We start from the raw sequence: 5,600 nt of genomic DNA on the forward strand, positions 1-5,600 counted from the left end.
CGAATTGGGGTGTTACCACAATTGTGTAATCAAGTCTGTGTTCGAGTCTGTAATCGAGTTTGAAGCACTTTGGAAGGAAGTTAATCCTGCCGCCATTTTCATTTCCGCTTTGCATTTTATTCAACCCTCCGATTGGAGCAGGTTTTTATCACTTCGCATTTATCTATTTTATTTTCCTGCACTCACTTTACTTTGTTTTATTTTCCCGCACTCGCTTTACTTTGTTTATTTCCCGCACTCGCCTTACTTTATTTTATTTTCCCGCACTCGCTTTACTTTATTTATTTCTCGCACTCGCTTTACTTTATTTATTTCTCGCACTCGCTTTACTTTTATTTATTTCTCACACTCGCTTTACTTTTATTTATTTCTCGCACTCGCACTACTTTTATTTATTTTCCGCACTCGCACTACTTTCATTTACTTTCCGCACTCGCACTACTTTTGTTTATTTTCCGCACTCGCACTACTTTTATTTAAATTAATGCACTTTTACTTTACCATGTCTAACTAAATCTATAAGGTTAGAATGTAAGGATCGCAATTGAACCGATAATCCGTACAATTGTTGGTAGAAACACTTAAGGGCTATTTTAACTTTCAACTTAAGTTTTCCCGCACTTAATTTCCGTTGGGTAAGATCGAAAGCCGTCCAACGTCTATTGAAACTTAATTGTTTTTAACTATTTCAAAAACAACAAAAGCGCTTTGTTTAGTTCATTAGGAGTTTTTAACTTAAGAAGAAAAGAGATTTTAAAACTATTTTCGGACGCGTTTATAAGTTTAGAGTCTGGTTCGTGAGAACCTCTTTTGGTTAAGAAATCCAGGTTAAAATACTTTTCAACTTAGTCAAGATACTATATTTCTTAAAAATAGGTTTACTACTCTAACGCAATGCGCGCCTTTTTATAAGTGACAATAAGAGGGTTTGATTAGGGAGTACAACTCGGTTCTGAATACGCGAAAGCGACAATTCCTGTTAAATTGGTTCTTTTCAAAGTAGGAAACATTACCCATAAGTAGTTCTATTAGCAAGTACTTGGGTTATTAATTGATTATGTGAATTACATTCGACCCCGTCTTTATTAATTGAACTTTATTCAACACTTTACTTTTCATTGCACACTCTAAAAACACCTATTTTGATTGCCTTTGATAAACACCATAACAATAGATAACGATAGATTGACACTTGGTCTCTGTGGATTCGACAATCTTTTATATTACTCTGACGCGTTCGTATACTTGCGAAAAGCATGCATCAAGTTTTTGGCGCCGTTGTCGGGGACCAATTTCGTTAAATTTCATTACCCTGTTGTTATATCGTTTAGACTTAGGCTATTTCCTGCCGGTCAATGCGAAAAGCTCGCAACACCGAAAGCTTAGTTTATCCTCTAACAGAACCTGAACGTTACGCTCGCGCACGTTTGTTCTTTCATAGAATTAGGAGAGCTATGGATGAAGATCAAAACCAAAGACCTCTTAAGGACTTCGCCCAACCATCTAACGAAGAACCTAGTTCTAGTATAGTAAACCCAACCATCCCGACTAATAATTTCAAACTTAAACCATCCCTGTTGCAACTAGTGCAACAGAGATAATTCGGAGGTCTCGCTACTGAGAACCCAAACCAACATTTAAAAATATTTCTTCAATTAGCAGACACTTTTAAAACCAATGGAGCTTCTCCTGAGGCAATCCGTTTAAGATTATTCCCTTTTTTCCCTCAGAGATAAAGCCCTATCATGGTTAGATTCCCTTCCATCCAATTCCATTACGACTTGGGATAATCTTAGAAGAGTCTTTCTTGCTAGATATTTTCCTCCGAGTAAAACCGTCGTTCTTCGAAACCATATAACTAGATTTACCCAAAACCAAGGAGAACCGTTGTTCGAAGCTTGGGAGAGATATAAAGAGTTGTTAAGAGCATGCCCACATCATGGTTTAGAAAATTGGTTAATCATTCAGACCTTCTATAATGGACTTCACTATAACACCAAGATGACCATCGACGCTGCCGCAGGCGGTGCTCTGATGAACAAACCTTATCCTGAAGCTAGTGCCCTCATCGAAGATATGGCTCAAAACCATCAATCATGGGGAGTCGAACGAGCGATAATTGAGAAGAAGGAAGCCCAAGGAGGAGCGCATGAACTAAGCTCTATAGACATGATGCAAGCTAAAATGGACGCATTAGCCCTTAAGGTCGAGCATATGTGCATAAACCCGAACACTGGAGCTGCAGTTTCGTCGGATTGTGAGATATGTGGAACCAAAGGACACCAATCTGCAGAATGCAATCTATTAAACAAAACCCACTCTGAGCAAGTGAACTACACCCAAGGGAACCCATACTCGAATACCTATAACCCTGGATGGAGGAATCACCCGAACTTCTCCTATAAGAACAATAACCCTATCCAAAATAATGCACCTCCGAGACCTAGTTATCAAGCCCCAAGACCAAATCAACCTATGCAACCTGTACCACCAAAGCCGAGCCTTGAGAAAATTATGGAAAATTTTATCACTGCTCAAACCCAACAAAACAAGGAGTTCATGAACCAAAACATTCATGTTAATGAATTGATTACTCAGTTAGGAACCAAGGTTGACCAAATAGTTACTCATACCAAGATGCTTGAAACCCAGATCTCTCGGGTAGCTTTAAACCAAGCCCCTCATACTACACCTGGAGGACAGTTCCCTGGACAACCTCAACAGAATCCGAGAGGACAAGCCAATGCCATTACCCTACGAAGCGGGAATGCTTATGATGAGCCACCAAACCCAAGATTGAGTGAACCCAAAACTTCTAAGGAATATACCAAACCCACAGACGAAGTAAAGGAACCAGAGGAATCTGAAAAACAGGAAGGTCAAGAAAAAGGAGAAAAACCTAAAGATAAAACTTACGTACCACCCCCGCCATATAAACCACCTATACCATATCCGCAAAGACTCAAACAAACCCAGATCAATAACCAATATCAAAAATTTATTGAAGTTATAGAAAAACTTCACGTAGAAATCCCGTTCACAGAAGCCATCACCCAAATACCTTCTTATGCAAAGTTTCTTAAAGACATCCTTACCAACAAACGTAGACTTGACAATCCGAAGCCTTTGGAATGTAATGCCATTTCCGAGAATAAATTAGCCAAAAAAGATAAAGATCCTGGAAATTTCTCAATTCCTGGTCTTTTGGGAAGTCATGTCATCGAAAAAGCTTTTCTAGACTTAGGAGCTAGTGTGAGCTTAATGCCGTTAGCGGTTTGTGAGAGGTTAAACTTAGGAGAATTACAGCTCACTAAGATGTCACTTCAGTTAGCCGATAGATCTGTTAAGTATCCGATAGAAATTTTAGAAGATGTCCCTGTTAGGATAGGTCAGTTATTTATCCCTACTGATTTTGTTGTCATGGACATCAAATAGGACAATGATATACCGATCCTTCTAGGTAGACCATTCTTATCAACTGCAGGAGCCATAATAGATGTCAAGAGAGGAAAGTTGACCTTTGAGGTAGGTGACGAGAAAATAGAATTTATACTTTCGAAGTTTCTTATGGCACCTGTGATGGGAGACGCATGTTATGCCTTAGATATCATTGATAAATGTGTTAGAGAATTAGAACAAGAAGAAATTATAAAAACAATTAAGTTACCATCAACTCTCATAATGGAAGATGATAACTTTAAGAAACCCTACATCGATGATAACCTTTACGAATGTTTATCCCTTACCCCAGATCCTATGTCATGCCCTAAGAAACCAACCTTAGAACTTAAGGATCTGCCTAAGAACTTGAGATATGAGTTCCTCGATGAAGAGATGAACCGTCCAGTTATAGTCAGTGCTACCTTGAGCCGAGAGGAAATGAACCAACTTTTAGACGTTTTACGAAGATATCCCTCAGCCTTAGGATATAATATCTCTGACCTGAAAGGTATAAGCCCATCCGTATGCATGCATCGGATTTCGCTCGAAGAAGATTCAAAACCCTCCAAAGAACATCAGAGAAGAATAAACCCTATAATGAGTGATGTTGTTAAAAAAGAAGTTCTTAAGTTACTTGAGGCAGGTATAATCTACCAGATCTCGGACAGTGAGTGGGTGAGCCATGTGCATGTAGTACCTAAAAAGGGAGGCATCACAGTCGTGCAAAACGATAAAGGCGAACATGTAGCAAAACGGTTAGAAGGAGGATGGCGGATGTGTATAGATTATAGAAAATTAAATAAAGCAACCAGGAAGGATCATTTCCCTTTACCATTTATAGACCAGATGTTGGAGCGTCTAGCCATACACTCTTACTTCTGCTATCTAGATGAATACTCAGGATTCTTCCAAATACCTATCCATCCCGAAGATCAAGAAAAAACTACTTTTACATGCCCTTATGGAACTTTTACCTACAGACGAATGCCATTCGGCCTCTGTAATTCCCCAGCTACTTTCCAACGCTGCATGATGTCAATCTTTGCAGATTACCTAGATGGTATCATGGAAGTGTTTATGGATGATTTCTCGGTTTGCGGATTTGATTTCCGCAATTGTCTTGCCAACCTTGAGAAAATCCTGGAGAGATGTGTGGAAAGTGAACCTCGTGCTAAACTGAGAAAAGTGTCATTTCATGGTGACCGAAGGAATTGTTCTAGGACATATAGTTTCCGAAAAAGGTATAGAGGTAGATAGAGCTAAGATAGAAGTTATAGAAAACCTAAAACCACCCAAAACTATCAGAGAAGTCCGAAGCTTTCTTGGACATGCTGGATTCTACCGGCGTTTTATTAAGGACTTCTCCAAAATAACTAAACCTTTAACTGGACTTTTAATGAAAGATGCTGAATTCATTTTCGTTGAAAAATGTAATTGCGCATTTAATCTTTTAAAACAAGCATTAGTATTTGCACCCATTATGAAACCATCTGATTGGTCAGAACCTTTTAAGATAATGTGCGATGCTAGTGATTATGTAATTGGAGCCGTTCTAGGACAAAGGAAAGATAAAAAATTACATGCAATTTATTATGCCAGTAGAACCCTAGACGTTTCCCAACTTAACTACGCAACAACCGAAAAAGAATTACTCGCTGTAGTTTTCGCTATAGACAAATTTAGATCTTATCTAGTAGGAGCAAAAATTATAGTTTACAATGATCATGTTGTCATTCATTACCTATTAAGTAAAAAAGATGCCAAGCCCAGGTTACTCCGATGGATTCTATTACTACAAGAGTTCGATTTAGATATAAGAGATAAAAAAGGCACTGAAAATGTAGTAGCCGATCACCTTTCTAGGCTAGAACATCTAAAACCAGAACTAGTACCCATAAATGATGATTTCACCTATGATAGACTGATAGCTAAACTAGAAACCATTGAAGATGATAACCTAGGCCCTCATGAGCACTTCCAAAATTCCTTAGAAATAAGTAACGTAGCCTGGTATGCAGACTTCGTTAATTACCTAGCTGTTGATATGATACCCCCTGATCTTGACTACCACCGCAAGAAGAAATTCTTCCACGATGTGAGAAACTTCTATTGGGACGAACCATTCCTTTTCAAAAGGGGTAAAGATGGCATTTTTCGTC

The 5,600-nt window shown here is 38.6% G+C and overlaps 1 non-coding gene across 1 annotated transcript; it reads right to left on the bottom strand.

Moving 5' to 3' along the window:
• Positions 1-1,839: 1,839 nt before the first annotated feature.
• On the bottom strand, positions 1,840-1,946 carry LOC127124967 (small nucleolar RNA R71). The gene has a single exon (XR_007804437.1). It is a non-coding gene; the product is annotated as a small nucleolar RNA R71 (small nucleolar RNA).
• Between the last annotated feature and the right edge of the window lie 3,654 nt (positions 1,947-5,600).

Source organism: Lathyrus oleraceus, chromosome 2 (assembly GCF_024323335.1).
Source record: "Lathyrus oleraceus cultivar Zhongwan6 chromosome 2, CAAS_Psat_ZW6_1.0, whole genome shotgun sequence".
Classification (NCBI taxonomy): domain Eukaryota; kingdom Viridiplantae; phylum Streptophyta; class Magnoliopsida; order Fabales; family Fabaceae; genus Lathyrus; species Lathyrus oleraceus.